General features: G+C 46.2%; 15 non-coding genes across 15 annotated transcripts; 11 read left to right on the top strand and 4 right to left on the bottom strand.

The window, feature by feature from the left end:
• Window positions 1–256: 256 nt before the first annotated feature.
• trnad-guc (transfer RNA aspartic acid (anticodon GUC)) lies at window positions 257–328 on the bottom strand. The gene has a single exon. It is a non-coding gene; the product is annotated as a tRNA-Asp (tRNA).
• Window positions 329–1,381: 1,053 nt separating this feature from the next.
• On the top strand, window positions 1,382–1,454 carry trnam-cau (transfer RNA methionine (anticodon CAU)). Its single transcript has one exon. It is a non-coding gene; the product is annotated as a tRNA-Met (tRNA).
• Window positions 1,455–3,303: 1,849 nt separating this feature from the next.
• On the bottom strand, window positions 3,304–3,375 carry trnad-guc (transfer RNA aspartic acid (anticodon GUC)). The gene has a single exon. It is a non-coding gene; the product is annotated as a tRNA-Asp (tRNA).
• A 593-nt stretch (window positions 3,376–3,968) lies between these two features.
• trnaa-agc (transfer RNA alanine (anticodon AGC)) lies at window positions 3,969–4,041 on the top strand. Its single transcript has one exon. It is a non-coding gene; the product is annotated as a tRNA-Ala (tRNA).
• Window positions 4,042–4,404: 363 nt separating this feature from the next.
• trnam-cau (transfer RNA methionine (anticodon CAU)) lies at window positions 4,405–4,477 on the top strand. The gene has a single exon. It is a non-coding gene; the product is annotated as a tRNA-Met (tRNA).
• Window positions 4,478–5,543: 1,066 nt separating this feature from the next.
• On the top strand, window positions 5,544–5,617 carry trnai-aau (transfer RNA isoleucine (anticodon AAU)). Its single transcript has one exon. It is a non-coding gene; the product is annotated as a tRNA-Ile (tRNA).
• Window positions 5,618–6,327: 710 nt separating this feature from the next.
• trnad-guc (transfer RNA aspartic acid (anticodon GUC)) lies at window positions 6,328–6,399 on the bottom strand. The gene has a single exon. It is a non-coding gene; the product is annotated as a tRNA-Asp (tRNA).
• A 1,053-nt stretch (window positions 6,400–7,452) lies between these two features.
• Window positions 7,453–7,525, top strand: trnam-cau (transfer RNA methionine (anticodon CAU)). The gene has a single exon. It is a non-coding gene; the product is annotated as a tRNA-Met (tRNA).
• A 1,849-nt stretch (window positions 7,526–9,374) lies between these two features.
• On the bottom strand, window positions 9,375–9,446 carry trnad-guc (transfer RNA aspartic acid (anticodon GUC)). The gene has a single exon. It is a non-coding gene; the product is annotated as a tRNA-Asp (tRNA).
• Window positions 9,447–10,039: 593 nt separating this feature from the next.
• trnaa-agc (transfer RNA alanine (anticodon AGC)) lies at window positions 10,040–10,112 on the top strand. The gene has a single exon. It is a non-coding gene; the product is annotated as a tRNA-Ala (tRNA).
• A 363-nt stretch (window positions 10,113–10,475) lies between these two features.
• On the top strand, window positions 10,476–10,548 carry trnam-cau (transfer RNA methionine (anticodon CAU)). The gene has a single exon. It is a non-coding gene; the product is annotated as a tRNA-Met (tRNA).
• A 1,069-nt stretch (window positions 10,549–11,617) lies between these two features.
• Window positions 11,618–11,691, top strand: trnai-aau (transfer RNA isoleucine (anticodon AAU)). The gene has a single exon. It is a non-coding gene; the product is annotated as a tRNA-Ile (tRNA).
• Window positions 11,692–13,499: 1,808 nt separating this feature from the next.
• trnam-cau (transfer RNA methionine (anticodon CAU)) lies at window positions 13,500–13,572 on the top strand. Its single transcript has one exon. It is a non-coding gene; the product is annotated as a tRNA-Met (tRNA).
• Window positions 13,573–14,641: 1,069 nt separating this feature from the next.
• trnai-aau (transfer RNA isoleucine (anticodon AAU)) lies at window positions 14,642–14,715 on the top strand. Its single transcript has one exon. It is a non-coding gene; the product is annotated as a tRNA-Ile (tRNA).
• Window positions 14,716–18,340: 3,625 nt separating this feature from the next.
• trnai-aau (transfer RNA isoleucine (anticodon AAU)) lies at window positions 18,341–18,414 on the top strand. The gene has a single exon. It is a non-coding gene; the product is annotated as a tRNA-Ile (tRNA).
• The last annotated feature ends 472 nt before the right edge of the window (window positions 18,415–18,886 follow it).

Genomic DNA, 18,886 nt, shown 5'->3' with positions numbered 1-18,886 from the left:
CCGTCAGTGGGATTAAAGACAAGCTTGTGCCCCGGTGCTCTTTTTAGAGGGGCTCCTTCCGGCACAGATTGACGATTGTTTAACATTTCACCATGAACGGGGCTCAAACTCCTGTAATTACTCACCCGTAAGAAGAGAAGTCATGTCATTGAACACGTGTCTAAGTAAACAATTCATAGAATTAACGTAAATTAACAATTCACGGAGTTAAAACGTTTTTTTTTAATTAAAGTGAGGTAGTTAAAAAGTAATCTGTCTCCCCGTCGGGGAATCGAACCCCGGTCTCCCACGTGACAGGCGGGGATACTCACCACTATACTAACGAGGAGTACGTCTCTGTTGCTGCTCGTTGGTCAGTTACTGCTAACAGAAATGAGACTGAAAATGTGTAGAGATGATATACGAATCACCGTGTGCTTTCACTTGTCCCAAGCTCAGTTGAAAGAACTTTCCAGCGTTAGAAACCTCATGAATAACAACTGATTCTACACGTGTTAGTACTGTGTGAGGAGGAGCAGTAGCACAGACAGGTGGAAAAGCAGATCTAGAAAAAGTGTTTTTTCTGCTAATTACACGCAAGTGGGAGACTCCCTCTCTGAAGAGTCCCGTCTCCCTGCAAGAGAGAAGACCAGTCAATCAGATGTACTCTAAAAAACCAACATGAGAAAATCGCAGTGTGTCAGGAGTCCTTTCATAAAAGCAGAAAACACGAGTAGTGCTGGACGTACGTTCTTGTAATCATGGAATAAGACAAGATTTGAGGCCAGGACCTCTCGCAACCGGATAGCAAACCCAAACCAACGAGCCGGAGAGGTCGTGAGTGCTCTGATTTCAAGTGTGTTTTCCATGAGTGTGCGATCGCACAGAAGACTCGTGAGAGATTTATTGTGCATGGGAGGGAGCTGATCTTTCACAGAGTGAGGGGGATTAGCTCAGATGGTAGAGAACCGCTTAGCATGCGAGAGGTAGCGGGATCGATGCCCGCATCCTCCAGCTTTTGCGCTCTATGTACTAGAGAGGACAGACACTCTCGGGATGGAATGATGAAAGTGGGAGAGGCTTTTCCCCCTTCACCCACGACACGATCCACACTCAGACTGCTTAGATATAACTCACAATTGCTTTTTACTCCTTTTCTGAACGTTGTTTGCCTGATGTACGTTTCAAAGTTTTGTGGTCATCAGTTTAATGCGCTTTATTGACTTCGCGTGGTGTTCTGGTCTCTTTACCGGTGAGTTATGAAGATGAGATCTTCCCTTTTCTTCAGCCCGGCGTTTTAATCTTTTGGGGGAATATGGTCTGAGTTACGACAGTCACACGGAAATAATGTTCATACATATAATGTTCATTTCAACATGAGCTGGAACACAGCCACTATCCAGCCTCGTTAGCGCAGTAGGTAGCGCGTCAGTCTCATAATCTGAAGGTCGTGAGTTCGATCCTCACACGGGGCAGGGATCATTCCTGTTTTGGGCTTTTCACAGATGGGGCGTGAGACGTTCACTCACACGCGTGTTCTTCACTTCCACGCTGAATACGAGATGTTAAGTCCGCGATAAACAAGGTTCGATCCCTCGCTATGATGCTCTGTGTCCACTCGCATGTTTTTAAAATAATGATACATCAGAGCAGCAGATAAACTCCGAGTGGTGAAGATGTCTCCACCATCGGATCTTGTAAACCAGCAGTCAGCCCATCAGCTGCAGCACCTGGCTATAACCTCACGACACTGGCTCTGGTGTACTACCGAGGAGGGCTGGATATTTCTTCCAACAATAATAGAAGAAAAGACGGGCTCGTCCGGGATTTGAACCTGGGACCTCTCGCACCCAAAAGGTGAATCATTTAATCAATTAATAGTCAATTAATCATGAAGAGAGCAGGTTGGAGTGGAAATGATGCTGGAACGAGCCCGTGTTAGATACCTGTCTCCCCATTGGGAGGTAGTATTCACTACCAGTTTATGAGCGTCTTTACACATCCGAGAGCCGGTGAAAACACCATTTCCTCTCACCTGGCCCGTGCTCTGTCGGAAGGACTTCTTAACGCGTTTTAAAACTCAAAACCGACGCTGAAATAATCGATTCCGAATGTGTTTGTAGCGTCTGTGGAGGAGCGGTAGAGGTACCACAGCTGAGAACACGTTTCTGAAGATAATCGAAATGAAACCCGTATGGACACCGGTTTACTTCGTGTCACAGTAAACTTCCTACTGAATAAAACCTGTAATTCAAATACGTAATGTTGTAGACTTTTTGAACATTTCCATGTACATGTAGACTTCTTTCGTTAGTGCTCTAAGGAGACATGAGAGAAGCTGTGTCACCAGTGGGATTCGCCAGCCGGTGTCACTCTGGTATTTAAACTCGGACCTGTGATCGTCCTGGTTACTGTGCGGTTCCTGGGACTGGGAGTGTGTCCCTCCCCCGCCCTGAATTAGACGCTGGTCCGTCTCAGGTCTTTGGAAAAATCTCTACAGTCTCACTTGCTCAGGGTCAGAGGTGGACACACGTCTCATGTGGCCGGTTAGCTCAGTTGGTTAGAGCGTGGTGCTAATAACGCCAAGGTCGCGGGTTCGATTCCGTACGGGCCACTGTCTCACCTTTTATACACCAGATACCCCAGGCGAACTGAACCGACTGCTTCGGATCGGGACCCAGACGGAGGCGGAAGGTCGTCAGAACCGAGGGCGGGACTTCTGTGGTGAACAGAAGAAAACCAAACCCACCGATCTTTCCATCAATTCAACAGTGAGAGACTTTCACTTATTTACAAACAGCAGATCGACAACGTCAGAATCCCATCTTAGTGTGTCCTGCATATTAAGTTACTAATTAAAAACATAATGTCAAATAATAAAGAATAAACTGAGCTTATTTTTGAGTCTGATCTAGGCTCAAGCAGGCGGCATGTTCTGGATTGCTGTTTCAGCTCTAACCGGAGACTGGAGTTTGTCTCATTTTCAATCACACATGAAACACTTTCACACACGAGGGGAAACAAGCGCGTGTGAGAAGAGTGGTTTGAACCCACGCCTCTAGTGAAGACCGTCAGTGGGATTAAAGACAAGCTTGTGCCCCGGTGCTCTTTTTAGAGGGGCTCCTTCCGGCACAGATTGACGATTGTTTAACATTTCACCATGAACGGGGCTCAAACTCCTGTAATTACTCACCCGTAAGAAGAGAAGTCATGTCATTGAACACGTGTCTAAGTAAACAATTCATAGAATTAAAGTAAATTAACAATTCACGGAGTTAAAACGTTTTTTTTTAATTAAAGTGAGGTAGTTAAAAAGTAATCTGTCTCCCCGTCGGGGAATCGAACCCCGGTCTCCCACGTGACAGGCGGGGACACTCACCACTATACTAACGAGGAGTACGTCTCTGTTGCTGCTCGTTGGTCAGTTACTGCTAACAGAAATGAGACTGAAAATGTGTAGAGATGATATACGAATCACCGTGTGCTTTCACTTGTCCCAAGCTCAGTTGAAAGAACTTTCCAGCGTTAGAAACCTCATGAATAACAACTGATTCTACATGTGTTAGTACTGTGTGAGGAGGAGCAGTAGCACAGACAGGTGGAAAAGCAGATCTAGAAAAAGTGTTTTTTCTGCTAATTACACGCAAGTGGGAGACTCCCTCTCTGAAGAGTCCCGTCTCCCTGCAAGAGAGAAGACCAGTCAATCAGATGTACTCTAAAAAACCAACATGAGAAAATCGCAGTGTGTCAGGAGTCCTTTCATAAAAGCAGAAAACACGAGTAGTGCTGGACGTACGTTCTTGTAATCATGGAATAAGACAAGATTTGAGGCCAGGACCTCTCGCAACCGGATAGCAAACCCAAACCAACGAGCCGGAGAGGTCGTGAGTGCTCTGATTTCAAGTGTGTTTTCCATGAGTGTGCAATCGCACAGAAGACTCGTGAGAGATTTATTGTGCATGGGAGGGAGCTGATCTTTCACAGAGCGAGGGGGATTAGCTCAGATGGTAGAGCGCTCGCTTAGCATGCGAGAGGTAGCGGGATCGATGCCCGCATCCTCCAGCTTTTGCGCTCTATGTACTAGAGAGGACAGACACCCCCAGCTTTTCCCCCTTCACCCACGACACGATCCACACTCAGACTGCTTAGATATAACTCACAATTGCTTTTTACTCCTTTTCTGAACGTTGTTTGCCTGATGTACGTTTCAAAGTTTTGTGGTCATCAGTTTAATGCGCTTTATTGACTTCGCGTGGTGTTCTGGTCTCTTTACCGGTGAGTTATGAAGATGAGATCTTCCCTTTTCTTCAGCCCGGCGTTTTAATCTTTTGGGGGAATATGGTCTGAGTTACGACAGTCACACGGAAATAATGTTCATACATATAATGTTCATTTCAACATGAGCTGGAACACAGCCACTATCCAGCCTCGTTAGCGCAGTAGGTAGCGCGTCAGTCTCATACTCTGAAGGTCGTGAGTTCGATCCTCACACGGGGCAGGGATCATTCCTGTTTTGGGCTTTTCACAGATGGGGCGTGAGACGTTCACTCACACGCGTGTTCTTCACTTCCACGCTGAATACGAGATGTTAAGTCCGCGATAAACACGGTTCGATCCCTCGCTATGATGCTCGGTGTCCACTCACATGTTTTTAAAATAATGATACATCAGAGCAGCAGATAAACTCCGAGTGGTGAAGGTGTCTCCACCATCGGATCTTGTAAACCAGCAGTCAGCCCATCAGCTGCAGCACCTGGCTATAACCTCACGACACTGGCTCTGGTGTACTACCGAGGAGGGCTGGATATTTCTTCCAACAATAATAGAAGAAAAGACGGGCTCGTCCGGGATTTGAACCTGGGACCTCTCGCACCCAAAAGGTGAATCATTTAATCAATTAATAGTCAATTAATCATGAAGAGAGCAGGTTGGAGTGGAAATGATGCTGGAACGAGCCCGTGTTAGATACCTGTCTCCCCATTGGGAGGTAGTATTCACTACCAGTTTATGAGCGTCTTTACACATCCGAGAGCCGGTGAAAACACCATTTCCTCTCACCTGGCCCGTGCTCTGTCGGAAGGACTTCTTAACGCGTTTTAAAACTCAAAACCGAAGCTGAAATAATCGATTCCGAATGTGTTTGTAGCGTCTGTGGAGGAGCGGTAGAGGTACCACAGCTGAGAACACGTTTCTGAAGATAATCGAAATGAAACCCGTATGGACACCGGTTTACTTCGTGTCACAGTAAACTTCCTACTGAATAAAACCTGTAATTCAAATACGTAATGTTGTAGACTTTTTGAACATTTCCATGTACATGTAGACTTCTTTCGTTAGTGCTCTAAGGAGACATGAGAGAAGCTGTGTCACCAGTGGGATTCGCCAGCCGGTGTCACTCTGGTATTTAAACTCGGACCTGTGATCGTCCTGGTTACTGTGCGGTTCCTGGGACTGGGAGTGTGTCCCTCCCCCGCCCTGAATTAGACGCTGGTCCGTCTCAGGTCTTTGGAAAAATCTCTACAGTCTCACTAGCTCAGGGTCAGAGGTGGACACATGTCTCATGTGGCCGGTTAGCTCAGTTGGTTAGAGCGTGGTGCTAATAACGCCAAGGTCGCGGGTTCGATCCCCGTACGGGCCACTGTCTCACCTTTTATACACCAGATACCCCAGGCGAACTGAACCGACTGCTTCGGATCGGGACCCAGACGGAGGCGGAAGGTCGTCAGAACCGAGGGCGGGACTTCTGTGGTGAACAGAAGAAAACCAAACCCACCTATCTTTCCATCAATTCAACAGTGAGAGACTTTCACTTATTTACAAACAGCAGATCGACAACGTCAGAATCCCATCTTAGTGTGTCCTGCATATTAAGTTACTAATTAAAAACATAATGTCAAATAATAAAGAATAAACTGAGCTTATTTTTGAGTCTGATCTAGGCTCAAGCAGGCGGCATGTTCTGGATTGCTGTTTCAGCTCTAACCGGAGACTGGAGTTTGTCTCATTTTCAATCACACATGAAACACTTTCACACACGAGGGGAAACAAGCGCGTGTGAGAAGAGTGGTTTGAACCCACGCCTCTAGTGAAGACCGTCAGTGGGATTAAAGACAAGCTTGTGCCCCGGTGCTCTTTTTAGAGGGGCTCCTTCCGGCACAGATTGACGATTGTTTAACATTTCACCATGAACGGGGCTCAAACTCCTGTAATTACTCACCCGTAAGAAGAGAAGTCATGTCATTGAACACGTGTCTAAGTAAACAATTCATAGAATTAACGTAAATTAACAATTCACGGAGTTAAAACGTTTTTTTTTTATTAAAGTGAGGTAGTTAAAAAGTAATCTGTCTCCCCGTCGGGGAATCGAACCCCGGTCTCCCACGTGACAGGCGGGGATACTCACCACTATACTAACGAGGAGTACGTCTCTGTTGCTGCTCGTTGGTCAGTTACTGCTAACAGAAATGAGACTGAAAATGTGTAGAGATGATATACGAATCACCGTGTGCTTTCACTTGTCCCAAGCTCAGTTGAAAGAACTTTCCAGCGTTAGAAACCTCATGAATAACAACTGATTCTACACGTGTTAGTACTGTGTGAGGAGGAGCAGTAGCACAGACAGGTGGAAAAGCAGATCTAGAAAAAGTGTTTTTTCTGCTAATTACACGCAAGTGGGAGACTCCCTCTCTGAAGAGTCCCGTCTCCCTGCAAGAGAGAAGACCAGTCAATCAGATGTACTCTAAAAAACCAACATGAGAAAATCGCAGTGTGTCAGGAGTCCTTTCATAAAAGCAGAAAACACGAGTAGTGCTGGACGTACGTTCTTGTAATCATGGAATAAGACAAGATTTGAGGCCAGGACCTCTCGCAACCGGATAGCAAACCCAAACCAACGAGCCGGAGAGGTCGTGAGTGCTCTGATTTCAAGTGTGTTTTCCATGAGTGTGCGATCGCACAGAAGACTCGTGAGAGATTTATTGTGCATGGGAGGGAGCTGATCTTTCACAGAGTGAGGGGGATTAGCTCAGATGGTAGAGAACCGCTTAGCATGCGAGAGGTAGCGGGATCGATGCCCGCATCCTCCAGCTTTTGCGCTCTATGTACTAGAGAGGACAGACACTCTCGGGATGGAATGATGAAAGTGGGAGAGGCTTTTCCCCCTTCACCCACGACACGATCCACACTCAGACTGCTTAGATATAACTCACAATTGCTTTTTACTCCTTTTCTGAACGTTGTTTGCCTGATGTACGTTTCAAAGTTTTGTGGTCATCAGTTTAATGCGCTTTATTGACTTCGCGTGGTGTTCTGGTCTCTTTACCGGTGAGTTATGAAGATGAGATCTTCCCTTTTCTTCAGCCCGGCGTTTTAATCTTTTGGGGGAATATGGTCTGAGTTACGACAGTCACACGGAAATAATGTTCATACATATAATGTTCATTTCAACATGAGCTGGAACACAGCCACTATCCAGCCTCGTTAGCGCAGTAGGTAGCGCGTCAGTCTCATAATCTGAAGGTCGTGAGTTCGATCCTCACACGGGGCAGGGATCATTCCTGTTTTGGGCTTTTCACAGATGGGGCGTGAGACGTTCACTCACACGCGTGTTCTTCACTTCCACGCTGAATACGAGATGTTAAGTCCGCGATAAACAAGGTTCGATCCCTCGCTATGATGCTCTGTGTCCACTCGCATGTTTTTAAAATAATGATACATCAGAGCAGCAGATAAACTCCGAGTGGTGAAGATGTCTCCACCATCGGATCTTGTAAACCAGCAGTCAGCCCATCAGCTGCAGCACCTGGCTATAACCTCACGACACTGGCTCTGGTGTACTACCGAGGAGGGCTGGATATTTCTTCCAACAATAATAGAAGAAAAGACGGGCTCGTCCGGGATTTGAACCTGGGACCTCTCGCACCCAAAAGGTGAATCATTTAATCAATTAATAGTCAATTAATCATGAAGAGAGCAGGTTGGAGTGGAAATGATGCTGGAACGAGCCCGTGTTAGATACCTGTCTCCCCATTGGGAGGTAGTATTCACTACCAGTTTATGAGCGTCTTTACACATCCGAGAGCCGGTGAAAACACCATTTCCTCTCACCTGGCCCGTGCTCTGTCGGAAGGACTTCTTAACGCGTTTTAAAACTCAAAACCGACGCTGAAATAATCGATTCCGAATGTGTTTGTAGCGTCTGTGGAGGAGCGGTAGAGGTACCACAGCTGAGAACACGTTTCTGAAGATAATCGAAATGAAACCCGTATGGACACCGGTTTACTTCGTGTCACAGTAAACTTCCTACTGAATAAAACCTGTAATTCAAATACGTAATGTTGTAGACTTTTTGAACATTTCCATGTACATGTAGACTTCTTTCGTTAGTGCTCTAAGGAGACATGAGAGAAGCTGTGTCACCAGTGGGATTCGCCAGCCGGTGTCACTCTGGTATTTAAACTCGGACCTGTGATCGTCCTGGTTACTGTGCGGTTCCTGGGACTGGGAGTGTGTCCCTCCCCCGCCCTGAATTAGACGCTGGTCCGTCTCAGGTCTTTGGAAAAATCTCTACAGTCTCACTTGCTCAGGGTCAGAGGTGGACACACGTCTCATGTGGCCGGTTAGCTCAGTTGGTTAGAGCGTGGTGCTAATAACGCCAAGGTCGCGGGTTCGATTCCGTACGGGCCACTGTCTCACCTTTTATACACCAGATACCCCAGGCGAACTGAACCGACTGCTTCGGATCGGGACCCAGACGGAGGCGGAAGGTCGTCAGAACCGAGGGCGGGACTTCTGTGGTGAACAGAAGAAAACCAAACCCACCGATCTTTCCATCAATTCAACAGTGAGAGACTTTCACTTATTTACAAACAGCAGATCGACAACGTCAGAATCCCATCTTAGTGTGTCCTGCATATTAAGTTACTAATTAAAAACATAATGTCAAATAATAAAGAATAAACTGAGCTTATTTTTGAGTCTGATCTAGGCTCAAGCAGGCGGCATGTTCTGGATTGCTGTTTCAGCTCTAACCGGAGACTGGAGTTTGTCTCATTTTCAATCACACATGAAACACTTTCACACACGAGGGGAAACAAGCGCGTGTGAGAAGAGTGGTTTGAACCCACGCCTCTAGTGAAGACCGTCAGTGGGATTAAAGACAAGCTTGTGCCCCGGTGCTCTTTTTAGAGGGGCTCCTTCCGGCACAGATTGACGATTGTTTAACATTTCACCATGAACGGGGCTCAAACTCCTGTAATTACTCACCCGTAAGAAGAGAAGTCATGTCATTGAACACGTGTCTAAGTAAACAATTCATAGAATTAAAGTAAATTAACAATTCACGGAGTTAAAACGTTTTTTTTTAATTAAAGTGAGGTAGTTAAAAAGTAATCTGTCTCCCCGTCGGGGAATCGAACCCCGGTCTCCCACGTGACAGGCGGGGACACTCACCACTATACTAACGAGGAGTACGTCTCTGTTGCTGCTCGTTGGTCAGTTACTGCTAACAGAAATGAGACTGAAAATGTGTAGAGATGATATACGAATCACCGTGTGCTTTCACTTGTCCCAAGCTCAGTTGAAAGAACTTTCCAGCGTTAGAAACCTCATGAATAACAACTGATTCTACATGTGTTAGTACTGTGTGAGGAGGAGCAGTAGCACAGACAGGTGGAAAAGCAGATCTAGAAAAAGTGTTTTTTCTGCTAATTACACGCAAGTGGGAGACTCCCTCTCTGAAGAGTCCCGTCTCCCTGCAAGAGAGAAGACCAGTCAATCAGATGTACTCTAAAAAACCAACATGAGAAAATCGCAGTGTGTCAGGAGTCCTTTCATAAAAGCAGAAAACACGAGTAGTGCTGGACGTACGTTCTTGTAATCATGGAATAAGACAAGATTTGAGGCCAGGACCTCTCGCAACCGGATAGCAAACCCAAACCAACGAGCCGGAGAGGTCGTGAGTGCTCTGATTTCAAGTGTGTTTTCCATGAGTGTGCAATCGCACAGAAGACTCGTGAGAGATTTATTGTGCATGGGAGGGAGCTGATCTTTCACAGAGCGAGGGGGATTAGCTCAGATGGTAGAGCGCTCGCTTAGCATGCGAGAGGTAGCGGGATCGATGCCCGCATCCTCCAGCTTTTGCGCTCTATGTACTAGAGAGGACAGACACCCCCAGCTTTTCCCCCTTCACCCACGACACGATCCACACTCAGACTGCTTAGATATAACTCACAATTGCTTTTTACTCCTTTTCTGAACGTTGTTTGCCTGATGTACGTTTCAAAGTTTTGTGGTCATCAGTTTAATGCGCTTTATTGACTTCGCGTGGTGTTCTGGTCTCTTTACCGGTGAGTTATGAAGATGAGATCTTCCCTTTTCTTCAGCCCGGCGTTTTAATCTTTTGGGGGAATATGGTCTGAGTTACGACAGTCACACGGAAATAATGTTCATACATATAATGTTCATTTCAACATGAGCTGGAACACAGCCACTATCCAGCCTCGTTAGCGCAGTAGGTAGCGCGTCAGTCTCATAATCTGAAGGTCGTGAGTTCGATCCTCACACGGGGCAGGGATCATTCCTGTTTTGGGCTTTTCACAGATGGGGCGTGAGACGTTCACTCACACGCGTGTTCTTCACTTCCACGCTGAATACGAGATGTTAAGTCCGCGATAAACACGGTTCGATCCCTCGCTATGATGCTCGGTGTCCACTCACATGTTTTTAAAATAATGATACATCAGAGCAGCAGATAAACTCCGAGTGGTGAAGGTGTCTCCACCATCGGATCTTGTAAACCAGCAGTCAGCCCATCAGCTGCAGCACCTGGCTATAACCTCACGACACTGGCTCTGGTGTACTACCGAGGAGGGCTGGATATTTCTTCCAACAATAATAGAAGAAAAGACGGGCTCGTCCGGGATTTGAACCTGGGACCTCTCGCACCCAAAAGGTGAATCATTTAATCAATTAATAGTCAATTAATCATGAAGAGAGCAGGTTGGAGTGGAAATGATGCTGGAACGAGCCCGTGTTAGATACCTGTCTCCCCATTGGGAGGTAGTATTCACTACCAGTTTATGAGCGTCTTTACACATCCGAGAGCCGGTGAAAACACCATTTCCTCTCACCTGGCCCGTGCTCTGTCGGAAGGACTTCTTAACGCGTTTTAAAACTCAAAACCGAAGCTGAAATAATCGATTCCGAACGTGTTTGTAGCGTCTGTGGAGGAGCGGTAGAGGTACCACAGCTGAGAACACGTTTCTGAAGATAATCGAAATGAAACCCGTATGGACACCGGTTTACCTCGTGTCACAGTAAACTTCCTACTGAATAAAACCTGTAATTCAAATACGTAATGTTGTAGACTTTTTGAACATTTCCATGTACATGTACACTTCTTTCATTAGTGCTCTAAGGAGACAACATGAGAGAAGCTGTGTCACCAGTGGGATTCGCCAGCCGGTGTCACTCTGGTATTTAAACTCGGACCTGTGATCGTCCTGGTTACTGTGCGGTTCCTGGGACTGGGAGTGTGTCCCTCCCCCGCCCTGAATTAGACGCTGGTCCGTCTCAGGTCTTTGGAAAAATCTCTACAGTCTCACTTGCTCAGGGTCAGAGGTGGACACACGTCTCATGTGGCCGGTTAGCTCAGTTGGTTAGAGCGTGGTGCTAATAACGCCAAGGTCGCGGGTTCGATCCCCGTACGGGCCACTGTCTCACCTTTTATACACCAGATACCCCAGGCGAACTGAACCGACTGCTTCGGATCGGGACCCAGACGGAGGCGGAAGGTCGTCAGAACCGAGGGCGGGACTTCTGTGGTGAACAGAAGAAAACCAAACCCACCGATCTTTCCATCAATTCAACAGTGAGAGACGTTCACTTATTTACAAACAGCAGATCGACAACGTCAGAATCCCATCTTAGTGTGTCCTGCATATTAAGTTACTAATTAAAAACATAATGTCAAATAATAAAGAATAAACTGAGCTTATTTTTGAGTCTGATCTAGGCTCAAGCAGGCGGCATGTTCTGGATTGCTGTTTCAGCTCTAACCGGAGACTGGAGTTTGTCTCATTTTCAATCACACATGAAACACTTTCACACACGAGGGGAAACAAGCGCGTGTGAGAAGAGTGGTTTGAACCCACGCCTCTAGTGAAGACCGTCAGTGGGATTAAAGACAAGCTTGTGCCCCGGTGCTCTTTTTAGAGGGGCTCCTTCCGGCACAGATTGACGATTGTTTAACATTTCACCATGAACGGGGCTCAAACTCCTGTAATTACTCACCCGTAAGAAGAGAAGTCATGTCATTGAACACGTGTCTAAGTAAACAATTCATAGAATTAACGTAAATTAACAATTCACGGAGTTAAAACGTTTTTTTTTAATTAAAGTGAGGTAGTTAAAAAGTAATCTGTCTCCCGCGTGACAGGCGGGGATACTCACCACTATACTAACGAGGAGTACGTCTCTGTTGCTGCTCGTTGGTCAGTTACTGCTAACAGAAATGAGACTGAAAATGTGTAGAGATGATATACGAATCACCGTGTGCTTTCACTTGTCCCAAGCTCAGTTGAAAGAACTTTCCAGCGTTAGAAACCTCATGAATAACAACTGATTCTACACGTGTTAGTACTGTGTGAGGAGGAGCAGTAGCACAGACAGGTGGAAAAGCAGATCTAGAAAAAGTGTTTTTTCTGCTAATTACACGCAAGTGGGAGACTCCCTCTCTGAAGAGTCCCGTCTCCCTGCAAGAGAGAAGACCAGTCAATCAGATGTACTCTAAAGAACCAACATGAGAAAATCGCAGTGTGTCAGGAGTCCTTTCATAAAAGCAGAAAACACGAGTAGTGCTGGACGTACGTTCTTGTAATCATGGAATAAGACAAGATTTGAGGCCGGGACCTCTCGCAACCGGATAGCAAACCCAAACCAACGAGCCGGAGAGGTCGTGAGTGCTCTGATTTCAAGTGTGTTTTCCATGAGTGTGCGATCGCACAGAAGACTCGTGAGAGATTTATTGTGCATGGGAGGGAGCTGATCTTTCACAGAGTGAGGGGGATTAGCTCAGATGGTAGAGAACCGCTTAGCATGCGAGAGGTAGCGGGATCGATGCCCGCATCCTCCAGCTTTTGCGCTCTATGTACTAGAGAGGACAGACACTCTCGGGATGGAATGATGAAAGTGGGAGAGGCTTTTCCCCCTTCACCCACGACACGATCCACACTCAGACTGCTTAGATATAACTCACAATTGCTTTTTACTCCTTTTCTGAACGTTGTTTGCCTGATGTACGTTTCAAAGTTTTGTGGTCATCAGTTTAATGCGCTTTATTGACTTCGCGTGGTGTTCTGGTCTCTTTACCGGTGAGTTATGAAGATGAGATCTTCCCTTTTCTTCAGCCCGGCGTTTTAATCTTTTGGGGGAATATGGTCTGAGTTACGACAGTCACACGGAAATAATGTTCATACATATAATGTTCATTTCAACATGAGCTGGAACACAGCCACTATCCAGCCTCGTTAGCGCAGTAGGTAGCGCGTCAGTCTCATAATCTGAAGGTCGTGAGTTCGATCCTCACAGGGGGCAGGGATCATTCCTGTTTTGGGCTTTTCACAGATGGGGCGTGAGACGTTCACTCACACGCGTGTTCTTCACTTCCACGCTGAATACGAGATGTTAAGTCCGCGATAAACACGGTTCGATCCCTCGCTATGATGCTCGGTGTCCACTCACATGTTTTTAAAATAATGATACATCAGAGCAGCAGATAAACTCCGAGTGGTGAAGGTGTCTCCACCATCGGATCTTGTAAACCAGCAGTCAGCCCATCAGCTGCAGCACCTGGCTATAACCTCACGACACTGGCTCTGGTGTACTACCGAGGAGGGCTGGATATTTCTTCCAACAATAATAGAAGAAAAGACGGGCTCGTCCGGGATTTGAACCTGGGACCTCTCGCACCCAAAAGGTGAATCATTTAATCAATTAATAGTCAATTAATCATGAAGAGAGCAGGTTGGAGTGGAAATGATGCTGGAACGAGCCCGTGTTAGATACCTGTCTCCCCATTGGGAGGTAGTATTCACTACCAGTTTATGAGCGTCTTTACACATCCGAGAGCCGGTGAAAACACCATTTCCTCTCACCTGGCCCGTGCTCTGTCGGAAGGACTTCTTAACGCGTTTTAAAACTCAAAACCGAAGCTGAAATAATCGATTCCGAACGTGTTTGTAGCGTCTGTGGAGGAGCGGTAGAGGTACCACAGCTGAGAACACGTTTCTGAAGATAATCGAAATGAAACCCGTATGGACACCGGTTTACCTCGTGTCACAGTAAACTTCCTACTGAATAAAACCTGTAATTCAAATACGTAATGTTGTAGACTTTTTGAACATTTCCATGTACATGTAGACTTCTTTCATTAGTGCTCTAAGGAGACAACATGAGAGAAGCTGTGTCACCAGTGGGATTCGCCAGCCGGTGTCACTCTGGTATTTAAACTCGGACCTGTGATCGTCCTGGTTACTGTGCGGTTCCTGGGACTGGGAGTGTGTCCCTCCCCCGCCCTGAATTAGACGCTGGTCCGTCTCAGGTCTTTGGAAAAATCTCTACAGTCTCACTTGCTCAGGGTCAGAGGTGGACACACGTCTCATGTGGCCGGTTAGCTCAGTTGGTTAGAGCGTGGTGCTAATAACGCCAAGGTCGCGGGTTCGATCCCCGTACGGGCCACTGTCTCACCTTTTATACACCAGATACCCCAGGCGAACTGAACCGACTGCTTCGGATCGGGACCCAGACGGAGGCGGAAGGTCGTCAGAACCGAGGGCGGGACTTCTGTGGTGAACAGAAGAAAACCAAACCCACCGATCTTTCCATCAATTCAACAGTGAGAGACGTTCACTTATTTACAAACAGCAGATCGACAACGTCAGAATCCCATCTTAGTGTGTCCTGCATATTAAGTTACTAATTAAAAACATAATGTCAAATAATAAAGAATAAACTGAGCTTATTTTTGAGTCTGATCTAGGCTCAAGCAGGCGGCATGTTCTGGATTGCTGTTTCAGCTCTAACCGGAGACTGGAGTTTGTCTCATTTTCAATCACACATGAAACACTTTCACACACGAGGGGAAACAAGCGCGTGTGAGAAGAGTGGTTTGAACCCACGCCTCTAGTGAAGACCGTCAGTGGGATTAAAGACAAGCTTGTGCCCCGGTGCTCTTTTTAGAGGGGCTCCTTCCGGCACAGATTGACGATTGTTTAACATTTCACCATGAACGGGGCTCAAACTCCTGTAATTACTCACCCGTAAGAAGAGAAGTCATGTCATTGAACACGTGTCTAAGTAAACAATTCATAGAATTAACGTAAATTAACAATTCACGGAGTTAAAACGTTTTTTTTTAATTAAAGTGAGGTAGTTAAAAAGTAATCTGTCTCCCGCGTGACAGGCGGGGATACTCACCACTATACTAACGAGGAGTACGTCTCTGTTGCTGCTCGTTGGTCAGTTACTGCTAACAGAAATGAGACTGAAAATGTGTAGAGATGATATACGAATCACCGTGTGCTTTCACTTGTCCCAAGCTCAGTTGAAAGAACTTTCCAGCGTTAGAAACCTCATGAATAACAACTGATTCTACACGTGTTAGTACTGTGTGAGGAGGAGCAGTAGCACAGACAGGTGGAAAAGCAGATCTAGAAAAAGTGTTTTTTCTGCTAATTACACGCAAGTGGGAGACTCCCTCTCTGAAGAGTCCCGTCTCCCTGCAAGAGAGAAGACCAGTCAATCAGATGTACTCTAAAAAACCAACATGAGAAAATCGCAGTGTGTCAGGAGTCCTTTCATAAAAGCAGAAAACACGAGTAGTGCTGGACGTACGTTCTTGTAATCATGGAATAAGACAAGATTTGAGGCCGGGACCTCTCGCAACCGGATAGCAAACCCAAACCAACGAGCCGGAGAGGTCGTGAGTGCTCTGATTTCAAGTGTGTTTTCCATGAGTGTGCGATCGCACAGAAGACTCGTGAGAGATTTATTGTGCATGGGAGGGAGCTGATCTTTCACAGAGCGAGGGGGATTAGCTCAGATGGTAGAGAACCGCTTAGCATGCGAGAGGTAGCGGGATCGATGCCCGCATCCTCCAGCTTTTGCGCTCTATGTACTAGAGAGGACAGACACTCTCGGGATGGAATGATGAAAGTGGGAGAGGCTTTTCCCCCTTCACCCATGACACGATCCACACTCAGACTGCTTAGATATAACTCACAATTGCTTTTTACTCCTTTTCTGAACGTTGTTTGCCTGATGTACGTTTCAAAGTTTTGTGGTCATCAGTTTAATGCGCTTTATTGACTTCGCGTGGTGTTCTGGTCTCTTTACCGGTGAGTTATGAAGATGAGATCTTCCCTTTTCTTCAGCCTGGCGTTTTAATCTTTTGGGGGAATATGGTCTGAGTTACGACAGTCACACGGAAATAATGTTCATACATATAATGTTCATTTCAACATGAGCTGGAACACACCCGCTATCCAGCCTCGTTAGCGCAGTAGGTAGCGCGTCAATCTCATAATCTGAAGGTCGTGAGTTTGATCCTCACACGGTTCAGGGGTCGCTGCTGTTTTGGGCTATTCACAGATGTGACCTTCACTCACACACACGCCTGTTCTTCACTTCCGCGCCGAATACGAGATGTTTGGTGCAGGAAAAACACTGTTTGATTTCTCGCTATGATGCTCGGTGTCCACTGGCGCGTTTTAAAAATAATGATTCATGACGGCTCATGTTCGCTCATACACGCGTGTTCTTGCCTACCTCGCGGAATTCTTGACCTTTCCAAGGGAGAAAAGCACAGCCGCATCGCTCGATCGGAGTCTCCGGGCTGTTTTTGTTCTTGTGCGTTTAACACAGAAGCACGTCTGACAGCAACAGATCGCACAGCTCCTTAAGACTGGCCACATGTGTGCAGTGTGTGCAGTAGTTTTTATTCTCGCGTTTTGTGTTTTCTTCGTCAATTTGCTGGTAATTATCGGTATAAAGTCAAATCAGTCAGGATCTCGGACTTTAATAAACGAGCACATGGGTCTAACCCACTTTGCATCACACATAACAAGTGTGTTACCGTCAAAGAAGCAGACCTTAATTTAAGATCGAATAATTTAAGATCGCCACTCAGAACGCGCGTCAGTTCTCACCACACAGAGCCGGTAGCGCAGCGCTGATTCACTGACCAAGGAATTTCGCTAGGTGGCGCTCGTGGAGCGTTAGATGTTGTTGAAACGATTGTCTTCATTTAATGTTTCTCTACTATTTATCATCTTTAAATCCACTTAATACGGAATATTAGGATGAAATGTTGTAACTATAAGGAATTGTTTGCAGCTGAAAATAATATGATATTTGCAATATTATCATACTGTGTATAACTGACAGTGGCGGCTAAAAATGAGGAAAATACACAGCAGTATTTCACCTTCTTCATAAACATTTTTTTGCTTATAAAACCCAGCGCATCTGCGACTGATTTGAATGCCACTCTCTCGCCTTTTATAAAACAGACATCTCTGTTTCTCAATTCAACTACCTAAAAGATCAGCCCTGAGAGGAAATGTCTCCTGACAGTGAACAGATCTCTCGCTCAGCGGTAAATACGCGCTCCTCGTTAGTGTAGTTGTGTCTTTAAAAGTGACTCAACTGTCTGGTTTCATCAAGAGCGGAAACAACAGAAATAGGCTACAAACTGAAATTAATTCCTTCACCATTAATTAATTAATATTACTCACTACCAGTTTATGAGCGTCTTTACACATCCGAGAGCCGGTGAAAACACCATTTCCTCTCACCTGGCCCGTGCTCTGTCGGAAGGACTTCTTAACGCGTTTTAAAACTCAAAACCGAAGCTGAAATAATCGATTCCGAACGTGTTTGTAGCGTCTGTGGAGGAGCGGTAGAGGTACCACAGCTGAGAACACGTTTCTGAAGATAATCGAAATGAAACCCGTATGGACACCGGTTTACCTCGTGTCACAGTAAACTTCCTACTGAATAAAACCTGTAATTCAAATACGTAATGTTGTAGACTTTTTGAACATTTCCATGTACATGTAGACTTCTTTCATTAGTGCTCTAAGGAGACAACATGAGAGAAGCTGTGTCACCAGTGGGATTCGCCAGCCGGTGTCACTCTGGTATTTAAACTCGGACCTGTGATCGTCCTGGTTACTGTGCGGTTCCTGGGACTGGGAGTGTGTCCCTCCCCCGCCCTGAATTAGACGCTGGTCCGTCTCAGGTCTTTGGAAAAATCTCTACAGTCTCACTTGCTCAGGGTCAGAGGTGGACACACGTCTCATGTGGCCGGTTAGCTCAGTTGGTTAGAGCGTGGTGCTAATAACGCCAAGGTCGCGGGTTCGATCCCCGTACGGGCCACTGTCTCACCTTTTATACACCAGATACCCCAGGCGAACTGAACCGACTGCTTCGGATCGGGACCCAGACGGAGGCGGAAGGTCGTCAGAACCGAGGGCGGGACTTCTGTGGTGAACAGAAGAAAACCAAACCCACCGATCTTTCCATCAATTCAACAGTGAGAGACGTTCACTTATTTACAAACAGCAGATCGACAACGTCAGAATCCCATCTTAGTGTGTCCTGCATATTAAGTTACTAATTAAAAACATAATGTCAAATAATAAAGAATAAACTGAGCTTATTTTTGAGTCTGATCTAGGCTCAAGCAGGCGGCATGTTCTGGATTGCTGTTTCAGCTCTAACCGGAGACTGGAGTTTGTCTCATTTTCAATCACACATGAAACACTTTCACACACGAGGGGAAACAAGCGCGTGTGAGAAGAGTGGTTTGAACCCACGCCTCTAGTGAAGACCGTCAGTGGGATTAAAG

The sequence above is a fragment of the Lepisosteus platostomus genome, chromosome 6 (assembly GCF_059453375.1).
Source record: "Lepisosteus platostomus isolate fLepPlt1 chromosome 6, fLepPlt1.hap1, whole genome shotgun sequence".
Taxonomy (NCBI): domain Eukaryota; kingdom Metazoa; phylum Chordata; class Actinopteri; order Semionotiformes; family Lepisosteidae; genus Lepisosteus; species Lepisosteus platostomus.
This window is presented reverse-complemented; position numbering and strand designations above follow the sequence as displayed.